The sequence below is a fragment of the Dermacentor albipictus genome, chromosome 10, assembly GCF_038994185.2.
Source record: "Dermacentor albipictus isolate Rhodes 1998 colony chromosome 10, USDA_Dalb.pri_finalv2, whole genome shotgun sequence".
Lineage (NCBI taxonomy): Eukaryota > Metazoa > Arthropoda > Arachnida > Ixodida > Ixodidae > Dermacentor > Dermacentor albipictus.
This window is the reverse complement of record NC_091830.1, coordinates 30,308,959-30,324,409: the sequence shown is the minus strand read 5'-3', so window position 1 is coordinate 30,324,409 and position 15,451 is coordinate 30,308,959. Positions and strand designations below refer to the sequence as shown.

At 45.7% G+C, this 15,451-nt stretch overlaps 3 non-coding genes across 3 annotated transcripts; all 3 read right to left on the bottom strand.

The window, feature by feature from the left end:
* Positions 1 to 10,692: 10,692 nt before the first annotated feature.
* Positions 10,693 to 10,785, bottom strand: TRNAY-GUA (transfer RNA tyrosine (anticodon GUA)). The gene is made up of 2 exons: positions 10,749 to 10,785; positions 10,693 to 10,728 (listed from the first exon to the last, which is right to left on the bottom strand). It is a non-coding gene; the product is annotated as a tRNA-Tyr (tRNA).
* A 598-nt stretch (positions 10,786 to 11,383) lies between these two features.
* TRNAY-GUA (transfer RNA tyrosine (anticodon GUA)) lies at positions 11,384 to 11,475 on the bottom strand. The gene is given in 2 exon segments: positions 11,384 to 11,419; positions 11,439 to 11,475. It is a non-coding gene; the product is annotated as a tRNA-Tyr (tRNA).
* Positions 11,476 to 14,382: 2,907 nt separating this feature from the next.
* Positions 14,383 to 14,455, bottom strand: TRNAA-AGC (transfer RNA alanine (anticodon AGC)). The gene has a single exon. It is a non-coding gene; the product is annotated as a tRNA-Ala (tRNA).
* Positions 14,456 to 15,451: the final 996 nt, after the last annotated feature.

The window sequence follows — 15,451 nt, the reverse complement described above, 5'->3', positions numbered from 1 at the left end:
GATACCAGCAATTTATAAATTCCAAAGTTTTTGTTAAAGAAACACAACCACGTTATTAATGGCTGATCTCGCCGCCCTAAATTATTAGCTGCGGTGATGAAGAGAAGCAAGTTATTAGATTACTTCAACGTCCTTGGGAAAAATTGAGTCAGCCAACTTGCCATGAAAAAAAAAGGAATACGCAATGAGGTGCCCGTGGCCAATAAGAGATGAGTTGGCGTTTGAAAGTTCAATGTGATATACGCTGTGACATAGGACTAGGTCAGACACTTTCCTCGATGAAGACAGGCAGGAGGTAAACAGATACTTTCGTTGTGAAGACGCTTCTTTCCATTTGCGTTTACGCCTCCTCTTTTGCTCAGCGGGACCATAATTGACGCTTAATCGCTGTTTGGATCCCTTTCTTATTGAGCGCCTGTGTACCACCGATGCTGCCGATAAGCCGAAAATTTCCCGAAGCCCGAGAAAACAGAAGGCCAGGCTGTAACAAAAAAATTAAACACGTATAGATAACCACCAAAGCACGGATAAGGCGTACCTCGCTTCACAGCAAGCTCACGCGCACTGTTTGGACAGTCCAACACACTTGCTCTTCTTGGCTTATATCCATCTTTCATATATAGCCCGCTCTACATGAAAAAGTGCCGCTGTACGTTTTGTTTGGTTACTGCTATCTTTTTGTTTTTCTTTCGCTAAAAGAAAACAAATTTAGCGGAGCATGGCCACTGCGCTTGCCTCCTTGTCCTGGTTTCACTGCGTCTTCTGTGTCGCGCTACGCCCAGTCTTCGTTCCTGCACAGTCGAGTCTATTAAAAAGAAGAAAAGGCCTGAAAAAAAAGTTCAGTAGAGGTGCTGGGTATCGATCCCAGTACCTCTCGCATGCTAAGCGAGCGTTCTACCATCTGAGCTACACCCCCTTTTTTTTTCTTTATTGCCGACTTCAACACGTCAGTTTACAAAATCAGTCCGCGCGAAGAACACAACACGTATGTTAAAAATACGTCACCCTCACTTGGGGTTACGTGATGAGATTAAAATTCACGCATGTGTAGCAAAGCTTCCATTCTTGGAAGCCACTCAGGCACTGGGTCTTGTATCTTGTATCCTTCAATAGCTCTTCTAACAGATTCACAAAAATACTATCTTATGGGCCTGGCATCAATGTCTGCGTGGCTGACCGCCATCCTGGATCGCCAAATACTGTGCAGGCCCAATATCATAATCATGTCAAAAGGAATCCCGTCTTCACTCTCGACGGGCAGAAATCTAATTCCGAAAGCATCAACCGGTAAGTCTTTTTTGTCATCAATGTCATCAGCGTATGCTGATGACATTTTTTGTCATCAATGTCATCAGCGTATGCTGATGACATTGCCGTATTCTGTGCTGACTACGAAAGCGTTCGTGTTGTGGTTCAAATTGTGAAAGACTTTTGTTCTGTGAGCGGGAGTGCTGTGAACTGGGCTAAGTGTTTGGGGTTCTGGCACGGCGACTGGCCCTTAACCCCAACGAATTTCGCAAACATGACTTGGACAGCAACCCCAGTAAAATATTTAGGAGTGCCGCTGGAGAATTATCGCGACAGTGAGCCATATTGGAAATGCCAAGTTGCTGAAATGCGTGAGAAGGCCGACAGGCTCAAAGGCTTCAGCTGGTCTATTTTCGCGCGTGCCACAATTTGTAACCTTTTTCTTGTAACCAAGCTGTGGTATGTCTTGCAAGCAATTCATTGTTCTCGCGTCAATGTGCAGAAGCTGCACCGTGTATTTGCGGTTTTTGTGTGGGGAAGCACTTGGGAGCGGACACGACGCACCAATCTGTTTCACCGCGTCCGCTCTGGAGGACTAGGTTTGGCCCATCTATATCTGCGCCAGTTGGTTAACCGATTTATGTTTTTTCGTGACACGAATAACCCCTTTTTGCGAACTGTGTGTCAGGTTAGGTTGGGCAGGGTTTTGCCAAATTTGGTTGTTAGTTCGGAGAGTATGCAAGGGAGCATTTTTGGCTTCCTTAAAGAGGTGTACATGGCATGTCGCGTCTTGCAAGTGCGATTTTCGTTTGAATATTTGTCAGTGGTGTCGCGAAAGAAACTTTATAAGGACCTGTGTGAGGTCTTTCTTCCGGTACCGTTGTACAGGTCGTTGTACTGTGCAGGTCCATGGCAGTCAGTTCTAAAACGTGTGAAAAGAATGACAGTACCAGGCGGAGTTAAAAGTTTCTTCTTTAAGCTCCATACGAACACTCTTGAAGTCAAGACGTATTTGGAAGCGAAGGGTTTCTTTGTGCCTTGGGGAAATCATTGTTTCATATGCCGGAAGCCGGAAACTATCGAACATGTTTTCTTAGATTGTTGGGAAGCCCTTTTCTTTTGGGACATTCTCCAACGCACGATTAAAAAAGTCTGAGCTACACCCCCGACGGAGAACCATCGCAACAGTACGCCATTTCATCCGTAGGCATTCGACGCAAAACTAGGCCGAACAACGGGACCGAAGATTCCAGCGGCAACCGGCTGCGCCGTCAACCTCGCCTCGCAATCTACATTGAGTTTATACCGTATGGGTAGCGTTATTTCACACTGCAATATTGACGGTGACAACCCATGGAATGGAGTCGCAAGTACACCGTTGTCCAACTCAATGACTATTTGTGTACTGAAGTCGACAAAAAGATACGTTTTACATTTTGGGTCTTCCGAGCTAAATTGCTCCGAGTTGGCGCTGCTTATAAAACAATACCTCTAGGCTCTGATAATTGCCTCTTGACATGAATGAATGAATGAATGAATGAATGAATGAATGAATGAATGAATGAATGAATGAATTTATGAATGAATGAATGAATGAATGAATGAATGAATGAATGAATTTCCTTCCTGTCAAGTTGGCTATAGACCTGGCGTGATTAATGTTTTTCTGGCACTCCTTACCTTATGTTAACGCTAAGGGAAAATTGAAGAAATCAGGAGCTTTAAGTATCTTTAGGTCTTTAAGTAATGAATTAGTTCGAAAGTCAAATGGTACTTTGCACACAACACGAACAGCTCTCTTTTTCATACGAAAAATACGATTAATATTAGTGGCAGATGTGCCCCAAACGAGGCAGCCGTAATTTAGGTGGCAACAAAAAAAAAGAGTTCTAGAGCAGAAGTGTTACCTTCTGTGGAATCTGTTTAATAGTGAAAAATGTACCTGAAACTTGAGAAATCTTGCTTGTTAAAAAAGTGGTATGACAGTTCCAAGACATTTCATGATCAAAGAAAACACCTAAGGTTTTGATGGAATTCACGAGCATGATTTTCGAAGAGCCAAGTTTAATGTCATCCTTCAGGAGAGCATTCTTCTTGCCATGAAATAAAATTGATTTTATTTTTCCTGTGTTGATTTACAACCCACTTTCGACAGACCAAGTGAGTGAGTGAGTGAGTGAGTGAGTGAGTGATTGAGTGAGTGAGTGAGTGAGTGAGTGAGTGAGTGAGTGAGTGAGTGAGTGAGTGAGTGAGTGAGTGAGTGAGTGAGTGAGTGAGTGAGTGAGTGAGTGAGTGAGTGAGTGAGTGAGTGAGTGAGTGAGTGAGTGAGTGAGTGAGTGAGTGAGTGAGTGAGTGAGTGAGTGAGTGAGTGAGTGAGTGAGTGAGTGAGTGAGTGAAGCAACGCAATTAGGAATGCCTGCAGAACGATCAGCCTTCCCCTGTAAGGGAGGCGTCACCGTGACGCGGCCATGACGTGGCGTCTTCGGCCATGACGTCTTCCCGGCGTGTGGCACCTCTACTTCGGCCGCTGCCGCACTACTTCTTTTGGTTGACCGCGCCTGCCCCTCTTTTGGGGTGGCAGCCTCCCTCCGGTTTCGCTCGGTCGTTGCCTTTCGAGGGCCGCCGAGGTCTGGACAACCTGGGGTTGGACATCTTGATCGCAGCACCTCGTTGCGGCCTCTAGCCGCAGCGGGATCGTTGTTATCGTTGCAGCTTCGTGCGGATTCTTGGCACAGTCCCAAAGGATGCGAGCTGCAGTCGCTCTTTCCTTTCGGCACACACAACACAGGTCACTTACATAAACACTTGGACAAACGTGCCTCATCAGCACCGGGTGAATAACGACCCCGTTTGAAGTTATCGATATAAAACCGCTTCCTTACGGGCCAAGTCCGGATGAGGTTGCGGCATAGTCCTTCTCTCTAGTCTGTACCGCTTCACAATTTCATTGTAGGAGGTAATTTTGTCCTTGGTCTCCCACCACCCCGACGGGTCGACCGCAGTAGCAGCGGCACGGTTGGTTAGTTCTCGCGCCACCGCGTTCACCGTCTCATTGTGGCTTGCGTTGCCGCGATCCCACACATGACTGCCCATGTGGGCCGGAAACCAGTATATCACGACACACCGATTTTCATTCGCGAGATCGACCACACGCAACACACGCGCGGCTTCACCACACACCCTTGCTCTGGCGTAATTTCTCACTGCCGTCCTAGAATCACAGAGCACAGTCGTGCACTCGGGGTCGGCGATGGCCAGGGCAATGGCCACCTCCTCGGCTGGATGCGCCCCTCGAGTCCGCACACTCGCAGCTGTTCTCGTTGCACCGATCGATACCCCGACGACTGCAGCGGCGAATGCCTTTCTGTCATGGGAATACTCTGCCGCGTCCACAAACACGGCACCCCTGTCTTTGGCATGGAGGTCGATGAGCACCTTGGCCCTCGCCGCCCGCCGCTCTTTGTGGAACTCAGGTTTCATGTTTCTTGGCACCGGACATACCCATAGCCGTCTACTAATTGCGCCCGGTACAGGCACTTCTGTATTTTCGGGTCACCTTTCGTTTGGCCCCAGGCCTAGATCACGCAGCACTTGTCTCCCGTTCTTGTTTCCGACAGCCGCGCGAGCTGAGCGGTCCTCTGGGCCTCGGCGATTTCCTCCGGGGGCTGTTATGCACTCCCAGGGCCAGGAACTTGTCGGTGCTTGTGCAGTCGCGAATTCCGAGTGCAGCCTTGTGTGCTTTGCGTATGAGCGCATTGATCTTATTTCGCTCGCACTGCCTCCATTTGTGGAAAGCAGCAACGTATGCAATGTGGCTTACAGCGAAGAATTCCACTAGCCGGGTGAGGCTTTCTTCCTTCATGCCTGCTGTTCTGTGTGACACCCTCTAGATGAGGCGAATGGCCGTCGTGACCTTGGCCGCGAGACGGTTGACCGTCTCACCGTTGACACGTTTGCGATCACTCAGCATCCCCAGCACTCGGATCTTATCGACATCCGGGATCGTGTGACCGCCGCTCGTCTTGGTCTTTATTGTCTCTTGCTCTCTCGCAGGTTCGTTGCCTTTCGTCTTCATAGCTGCTCTTTTCGGAGGAATCACCAACAGCTCAGACTTGCTTGGGGAACAGACGAGGCCAGACCCGTCCACCTGCTCCTTGACAGCGTCAACCGCCTCTTGCAATGTCCTCTCGATGTGAATTGTGTGCTTAAAAAATTGTTTACAGAACAAGTATATAATTTTTAAGCACACAATTCGCAGCTGTAAGCAGTGTTACAGCATTACTTGAAGAAAACAATGTGGTTGCATCATCAGCATATAAAAAAATTGGTGGGGAAATCTACATTAACAATACCATTAATAAAGATATTAAAGAGAAGAGGGCCTAAAATGCTACCCTGCGGAACGCCCATATAGACTGGTTTAACTTGGGATGAAATGTTATTAATTTGCTCAAATCGGCATCTATGACACACATATGACCTAATCAAGTCTAAAGCGATGCCACGAATACCATAGCGATTCATTTTATGTAAGAGAAGCTCGTGGTTAATACAATCGAAGGCCTTGCTAGAGTCTACAAAAATACCTAGAGTAAGGAGGCCATTATCAAAATTATCTCAAACGAATTCTTTTCGCTGAAGCAGGGCAAGTTGAGTAGACCTATTTTTACGAAAGACAAACTGACAATGGGTGAAAAGATTTTTGCTTTCGAGGAAATCAGAAATGCGTTGAAAAATATTTTCTCTGAACTTTTTGAAAATATGGGGAGAATAGAAATTGGTCTATAATTTGTCAACAATTTCTTATCTTCTTTCTTGAATAAAGCTAAGACTATTGCAGTTCGCATATGACATGCGAATACAGCGGAAGAAAGGCAGACATTGTGGACGTGCAATAATGCAGGCGCAGTTAAATCTAGGACGTATTTCGCAGGTTTAATCTGAATACCATTGACATCACAAACGCTGCTGTTATTGAGTTCGCTGAACTTGCATATTATTTCAGATACGTTCGTGGGATGAAAAAAAACTGAATCGGACCAATGAACGGATAAGTAACGACTAGCATTCATGTTGATAGGTGCACTTGCAACGCTGGTAAAGCTAATGTTAAACGTGTCAGGCAAAAACACGTCTGGAATTACACTGCCATTTTCCAAAATACCTGTTGGAGGCTGATAAACAGGCACACGATTCAACAAAACATTGGCCTGCTTCCACAATTTGCGGCTGTCATTCCAGCAGGATTGAAAATACTCGAGATGATAGCGGTCTTTAGCGCGGCGCAGCTCGTTTGTTAATTGGTTCCGAAATTTAATGATTTAAAAACCTGCAGGTCATGTGGATTCCGGGTTTTAATGAACTCATTATATAATTTTATTTCAACCTTGATTTTACGCAGTAATTCTATCATGATCCAGGGTTTGCAGATTTTTGAAGAACGTGAAGGTTTGGTACGAAGTAGGAGAAGTTTTTTTGCAGCAAGCCCGAAAAGTGTGCAAGAATGTTTCATAGACAGCATCTGCATTATGCCCAGCAAAAACATCCCCCCAGTTAATCAGCCGTATTTAATTTCACAACTGTGCAAGCTAGTGCATTGTAATTGGTCGATAAGGGAAGTTACATTTGTTTTCTCTATTAATATTACGGATGAGACTTAGGAAGATGCGCATGTGGTCGTTTAAGCTATACGTGAAAACAACGGCTTTTATGTCAGCTTGAGGAAAGTTTGTCAAAAAAAAGATCAATACAGGTAGATGTGTTAACTGTGACCCTGGTTGGAATTGAGATAGTATTATGACAGCCATACGCCTGCAACAAAAGCAACAAGTCACGACTTGCTGCGGTATCAGTCAACACGTCAATGCTGAAATCGCCACCGAAAACAACTGCACATTGTAGATCATGTGCATATGAAAATAATTTCTCCAGAAACGACAAGAATCGCTCAACATTCCCATGCATTGGGTGGACGGTAGAATACAGAGAATATAGTTCGTGCGTGCAGCACAGGTAAGACTTCAGTCTTCCATAAAGAAGCAAAATTAATCAATGCAATTTATTGAAAGATTACCTTGCACAAGCATGCTCACACCACCTCCGCGCGAAATTGTTCTGGACCTAGTAAAACAATGATATCTCGGAAGGCACCATGGGGTAGAGTGTTGGTCATACCACGTCTCAGAGAGCATTATGAAATCGAACAGAAATTAGAGGCTTTCAAATAATAAATCAAGTTCATCTTTTTTTATTTGTAGCAGACTGGCAGTTTCGGTGAAAACATTTAGTCGCCCGACTATGATAATTTCCAATATAATTCACAAAATCTGATGGAAGTAACAAGCCTGTAAAAGACATGGCAGTAGAACACAATTATCCATCAAACACGTTTTATGATTTCAATTCATCAAGGTCGGCAGCACAGGTGATCGTGTGCGCATGACCGCCTTCTTTTTTCTTTACAAACACTTTTCCGCGACAGTGCCAAGTGAAACTGAATTCATTGGCACTTTCCCATTCTTTAGCGGTCTTAAAAAGCGCCCTGTTAAGGGCACTTTATTATTTATTATGGGCTGTTATGGGCAGTTTGGTTTTCCAACATGAAAACACCTATTTCTACTGTTGGCAGTACTTTACGTTTGTTCAGCCACTGATCTCTTACCGATTGCTGTGCAAAGCGCATGATAACACCGGGAATCTTATCAGGGTTAGAAGGAAGCCTGTGCACGGCAAGAGCAGATTGACTGGTCAGGGGATCAAACTAACTTTGGCTCAAGCACGTTTATTTTGCTGATTAGGGACTCATCTTCATGCATTTGGAGGTCCTGAATTTCAAGGTTCTGTTTCCTGTTTTGGGTATTTCAGATCATTCAATGCAACAAACTTTCGTACCTCGTCGTTGGCACCGGAGTTTTCAAGGTTGGAAAGCCTGGAATTTGTGCTCTTAATTTCAGCGTCATGCTAGCAGACTTGAGCAAGTATTTCGTCATATTTGGCATTAACTGCAATGATGTCTCAATGCCATCCGCCGTTTTCTTTATGGGTAATAATTCATCAAGCTTACGGCTGATGTCAACAATCAGAGAAGCTACAGTGGGTCCCATATTACTATTCATGCAAGGCGCATTTGTTTTGCTCATGCTTCAATGTTGACACCTCCAAGCTTTCTTATATTCTTCCCCCGTAAATTTCAAAGTCGTTTCGGCGATTCCCGAGCATTCGCCAACATGTCATGTAATGAGCATCAGCTTCGATGTCAACGTCACATTTTGCGCAAGTTTCATCTTCTAAGGTACTCATAACTGAGACAGTTAACAAGCAGGCACGGTAACATGGAGGAAAAGCAGCGCAACCAAGAATTGACAGAACACCTGTATATATATATATATATATATATATATATATATATATATATATATATATATATATGTGAGGTGATTTTCAATGTGGTGCAAAAAACTCGGCAACACATAACTAGGTGCCATATTGAGGGCAACATTGAGGTGCCATTCACATCGCGCAGCCTACCAGTCTCGCACACGACTCGGGTATTTTCATAAAGTTCCAAACAGAAACCATATCCTCATATGTCCCTAAGTAGCCAATCGAGTACCTTGCTTTTGGTAAGTCTCAATGTTAACTCAGAAGTTATTACCTAACGTATTCATCTCGTATATAAAGTCAAATACATTGAAAATTGTATGGAAGTGGTTTAGGTACATTATTACAGTAAATGCTTCCTGAAAATTCCTTCTGATTTCGCGTCGACCACTGTGTCACCACACACATTGAATAGCAGTGACGGGTTTTATATAGCGATGATAGTTTTCTGCACACAGACGCAGACGCTGCCTTCGGCATCTCCAGGCTACTTGAAGGAAATGTATTTTCAGGATCCTCACATATACCAGTCGGTATATGCTGTCCACAAAGTAATTAAAAAACGTGAGAACGAACTCTACGGACTCCATTTTCTACCCATCAATCACCCGCTGCCTGGGCAAATATATAAGTGCCATACGCAAGCACAATATTGGTGTCTGATTTTCCTCCTGTATAAAACGCTGGCCTGCGCCAAGAGTCAGCAACGCAGAAAAGCAGACAGCGTTTGTTTTACGACACCCGTCATTTGTTGTCTCTATCTTCTGAACATTACAAAAGAGGTTTGCGAGATTCTGAGCAAAATTATAGAAGAAACAAACTGCAGAGATGCTGCGTATACAACGCAGTATAGCTGTCGCATTCAGAGAGATTCCATCTGATTTACATCCTCGCTGAGGCCGACTTGTTACAGGAGCCCTCAAAGAGCACACTACGCTTGGTCTGAAACACAGACAAGGAAAGGAGAGCAAGACAGCAGCAGAAACCGGTTGTCGCTGCTGTTTTTCTTTTCCTTTGTTTGTTCTCATTTTACCCTAAACAGGGTGCGATCTGGCTGTCGCGAGGATAAACGAAGTTTCGTCAATCGAATGAAACTAGATACCTTCTTAACTCTCCGTTTTCCATTGTGTTTCCGCTATTCATGCGACAACGCTCTCCGCTGGCGGTAAGATGAATAAACAGAGCAAAACGTATTCCAGCTTTAGTAACTTTGGTAAACAGCTTCACTTATACTATTACCTTCGCTTACATGAACGCGACTCGAGCGGGTCGAGTTTCATAATTCGATTAGACCGAGCCCCATCCTACAGTTTCACATTGCAGGCATCTTGCCAAGCTGGCTGAATGAGTCAATCCACCACTTGGAAAAGCTCACCTCGACGTCTAGATGGTGGCGAAATGCAGGAAGACGCCCGCGTATCGTGAGTAACGCGCGCGTTTAAGATGCCCCAGGTGACAGTGACAGTGACAAGAACTTTATTAGAGTGTCCTGAGGAACTCGATCGGGGGGACCGAAGGCTCCCCGATCAAGTTGGTGGCTCCGCCCACAACGGGACAGGGAGGTGGTGATTCTCCGTGACGTCGCGGGCCCTCTGGACGGCCTGTAGATGGTGTAGTAGGAGGTCAAACTTTTTTCTGAGTCCAGCACTACGGCGTGCCTCATAATCCTATCACGGTTTTGGCACGTAGCGCCCCGAAATTCAATTTTGTTTTAACCGCCATGCGTTTTACTGAAGTCTAAAATGCGATTCGTTCAGCCACTTTCCCTGGTGCACGTGATGGTGGCATGAGAATATTGTTATTGTTGGCCACTTCACCCGTCAATGCGATATTGCTACGTGTTGTTTTCTTGTTGTTTTCCACACTTTTGTTCTGACTCTTCGCATGACTCTAGAAATACAAAACAAAAAGAACTCTAAAATTTTGGCCAGAGCGAGGTGAAAGCTACGCGCGTACTCTGAAACCTGACACGAAGCCACAGAATCTGAATGTGCATACGATACAGGTAGCCAACACCAACTTGACAATAAAAAACCTTGCCCTGACGGGAAAAAAAGAATACCGTCCGTCGAGCCGGATTTGAACCAGCGACCTATGGATGTCCGCATTGGGCGCAACCGCTACAGTCCACCGCTCTACCAACTGAGCTATCGACGGAACGTTGGCGCCGTCAATATAGACTTGTCTGGGCCGTACAGTCCCGTAGTGTGTGATCCACATGCGAAGGCTAAAGCGTGGCTTCCAGCAATCCTGGTCTAACTACAGGTTTTGAGCCGCTCAGTTTGAACACAACCTTATAAGACTCCATCAGCGCCTACGCCATGCGGTGACTGCAGTAAACAAACACCTCTGGAAAGGGAACGTCACACGTAGGCTATCGCATTGCGCTGCTCAGCCGCAGGTTGCGGGTTGGATACCCGGCAACGGCGCTCGCGATGATGTGGGAGCGTAATTTAGAAAATAAAAGATTTAGTTGCATGTTAAAGTAGAGTGGATCCAGTATTATTTTGACCACCCGGGTGTGATCAAAATAATACCGGATTTATTTTTCAGTTTAGGTACTTCGATCCCCCAAGAAGTTTCTTTAGTAACCCTTTAGAGCGATACTGCTGCTATGTGTTATGTTTCTTTTAGCTGTACGCGAACTAAAAGAGTTACTGCACACATTCTCATATTGAAACAACGCAAAGATGAAAAATGTACATATATTAACTCCTGATTGCTTTCTTTTTTATTTGCAGAAAAAAAATAACAGTCCGTCGAGCCGGATTCGAACCAGCGACCTATGGATGTCCGCTTGGGTGAAACCTCTACAGTCCACCGCTCTACCAACTGAGCTATCGACGGAACGGGAAACTGGGCGCATATCGGTATGTCTTGAAAGCGGCCCCGCACAGTGGGACCCAGTTAAGATAGCCAACGCCCGTCTCGCACACCTTACACGGAGGAGCCGTTTCTGCTTCGCACCTTTCTTCGTTGGCCAGCATGACTGATCGCGCTTTGTCCCCGTCGTTGTGCCTTTCTTATCGCTGCTATTGTGGCGTCATTAACAGAACGCCTGCGCAACCCGCCTCACGTGAGGCGCGTTCTCACGACGTATTTTGCGCTATGCGCACATGTTGATATTGAAGCACCAACTTGCCCACGCTTATACACTTTATCAAACTATATTTAAGGACTTTTAATGGTTTGTCATTAGGAATGTCGAAATTGGAAAAAGTGTGTGGGTGAAGTGTGGAATGCCAGTCACGTGGCAGACATTGAGGGGGACAGAGACGACTGTATGCCGCAAGTTGCACTACGCTCCTCGAAGAGGTAGCACGTGCGTCCAATGAGCTCCTGAATTGCGATACGAGGACAGCCGTTTAAAACATGGATACAGGAACTCAAATAGGCGCGACGTATAAACCCATTTCTTTCTCATTTACCGCTAACTCGCCCCTTCTTTTGCTCAGATGCTCCAACTGAGACGCCGGTGCTTTTACGTTGACTTGATGAGTCCGCCGGTAAGTCGTGCGGCATTGATGAAGCTGGGGCAACGCACTTCCGTTCTCGCAGAATGCTTATGGCTTTTTGCCCGAAGTTGACCGAGAGGAAAAGGCACACATAGACCGCAGCGTTCGATCACACATCGCGGTGGCCCCTATTCCCCAAAACATGCACCCCAAGTACCATCCCGGACGACGCAGAGCAAGGGCAAAGACTTCGCAAACGTTTTGGCAAGGGACCGGGAGTGAACTATATCGATGCCAGTCGAACCAGCTCAGCACCTTCACCATAGCCTCTGCATGTAAGAACAACATAACAACGCCATCCTTCAAAACCACATCGGCATGTGTGGCAGAGGCTGCAGCCATAGCCTTGGCCATTCAGGATGCCTAGCGCCAAACCGATTCGGCTGTCATATTATCCGACTCACAAGCGGTTTGTCGCCTGTTTCTACGTGAAATGACACCCCAATCAATGCTCAAAATTTTAGGAAATCAACTATAAGGGCACCACACTATCATATGGTGTCCGGCACACGGAGGACTGCCAGGAAACGTGAGGGCAGACCGTATTGCTCGAGGATTAAACGTCCGAGCAACGTCATGGCCTAGTGGCGAGCTTCCACCGAATTCTTCTGACAGCCTCCTACATCAAAGGCAGGAGCGGAGAAGTTTTGGACATCCTAATTCCGATTCGAACCACCAGCAAGAGAGGGACTGGCGTCGTATTCAGACGAATACATACCCTACACAGAATACACCCCCACGAGGTTCACTGACGAGTGCCCGTGGTGCACAGACACACCCACACTAAAACACATCACATGGGAGTGCCCCGGGATGCCTCCGCACATAGACAGCCCCGTATTACACCTACATCCACTAATGAGGAATAGACAGTGGATGGAATGGCTTGCGGACGAGGGTTGGGAGAGCCAACTGGCTCTTCTGTACCGAGCCCATCGATCCGCTCGTGTCAGTGGGGCCCTGCAATAGGGGCCCCAGTCATTGTGCCTTATTTTATTTGTATTTAATAAAGTTTTTACTTACTCACTCACTGGCGCGACGCGCAGGTTAAATGTTTCCATGCAGGCGACCTTGGACGGACCACAGCTAGAGTGTTCGATAATCAGGCTACGGTCACGCATTGTTCAGCTATTTTGCCCAGTAAATAACTTCAGAGAGATTGAAACTGTAAAAGCACTGCATTCCACGTGAAAGTGGACACTGGAATCCCTCGGCGGTGTTTCGAGCTAGGTACAATATCACGAATAGAAAGCGAAACGAAAAATTTACGTGAATGACAAGAAATTCTATCCCAAACATTTGATCTTTTTCTGAAAGTTTAGCTTTATAAAAAGCGAAAAACGAAAGCGCTCTTTGATATTGTAGCGCTTGTTGTGTTTTGTTCTTTTACGTTTTTTTAACTACTCTCATCATTCATTCACGATAAATCTTTTTCGTATAATACACGAAAAAAAATTCACCTGAACAGCATATAAACTTCGGGCATATTTGCCGCGCTTTTAAAGGTGTTTTATTATAGAAAATGAAGCAGTCTTAAACAGGGTTGACATATATTGCTTATGCTAAAGTTGCCCAAAATGCCAATTAGATATCACACCCTCTACCCAAGTCAAGCACGAAGGTTCTTATAGATAGCTTATGGTAACTGCGCATGCATACATTTGGCTACATTGGAACCGGTCACTACTTTGCGTTCGAAGAGAACTGCTTTTCCGTGGGTCTATGTTATGTGTTAATGACACTACTTTGAGCACGTGCCGTGTATAGAGTGCTTCGCTTCTTGCATATGTTAACGCCTTGGTGGAATATTTCCGCGATTGTGGCTCACTCTCCGTATCGACTCTTGATGAAATGAACTTTTTATAAACACAAGAGAACAGTCGTTCAAACTAGATGAAGCCTGTGTACCTGTGCTCATAGGCTTCATGCCCATCTATCATCGATAGTCCGTCTATCATGGCCTATGTACGTTTACCATGTAGACTCCGGTCTGCATGAAACACTGCTGTTCGACGTTTTATTTAGTTGCTGCTCTTCTGTATTTCTTATCCACGAGTGTTTTTCAATCGCTAAAAGAAAAGACATAAAATTCACTAAAGCGTGGCTAATTCGCTTGCATCGTCGTATTCGTTTCACTGCGTCTTCGGTGCGGGGTTATTGCAAGTCTTGCTATAAATTATCGTTTCCTGAACAGCCGTGTCAAGGGAAAAAGAAAGAAGGTCGAAAAAAAAATAACCAGTGGAGGTGCTGGGTATCGATCCCAGTACCTCTCGCATGCTAAGCGAGCGCTCTACCATCTGAGCTACACCCCCGACGGAGAACCAGCGCAACAGAACGCCATTTCAAGCGCAGGCATTCGACGCGGAACTAGGTCATACGACGGAATCGAAGATGCCGGCGGCAACCGGCTGCTCCGGCAACCTCGATCGCCTCACATTCTAACAAGCCAGCGTAAGTCCGTGTAAAGTGCGGATGCTGAGCAGCGACGTTCTCGTTTCGATTAAATCAGCGTCGTTTTCTTTTCGTGCTTCCAACCGCGGTATTCGTCTGTTAATTGAGTCGACGTTGACTCTGGACCATGTGGGTCACATTATTTAACACTAGGACATTGCCGATGGCTACCTATAGAATGCAGTCGCAAATACACCACTGTCCAAGTCAAAGACAATTCATTTGCAGAAGCGGACAAACAGATATATTTTACATTCTGAGTTGGCGCTGCTTATAGAACGATATCGCTAGGCTCTGACAATTGGCCCTTAGCAGTGAAGTGCCATTCACACCACGTAGCCCACCCATCGTACACACGACTCACGTATTTCCAAAAAGTTCCACAAGGAAACCATATCTTCATCTGTTCTACGTAGCCACTCGGCTACCTTGAATAGTTTCAACGCTAGTTTCAATAGTAGTTTCACTATTAACTCCCAAGTTATTACCTAACGTATGAGTGTCGTATATAAAGTCAAATACATTGGAAAGTGTACGGAAGTGGTTTGGGTGCATTATTGCAGTAAATGTTTCCTCCAAGTTCCCGCTGATTTGGCGTCGATCATTGTGTCATTACAGGCGACGAATAGCAGCGACGGGTTTCATATAGTGATGATAATTTTCTGCAGATAGACGCAGATGCGGCCTTCAGCACCTAACCGGGGTACTTGAAGCAAATGTATTTTCAGGTTCGTCGCGTACCAGTCACTATATGCTGTCCGCAAGGTAATTAGGAACCATGAGCATGAAGTCTATTGATTTTATTGCCCACCAATCACACACTGTCTGGGCAAGCATGCGGGTGCTATACGCAAGCA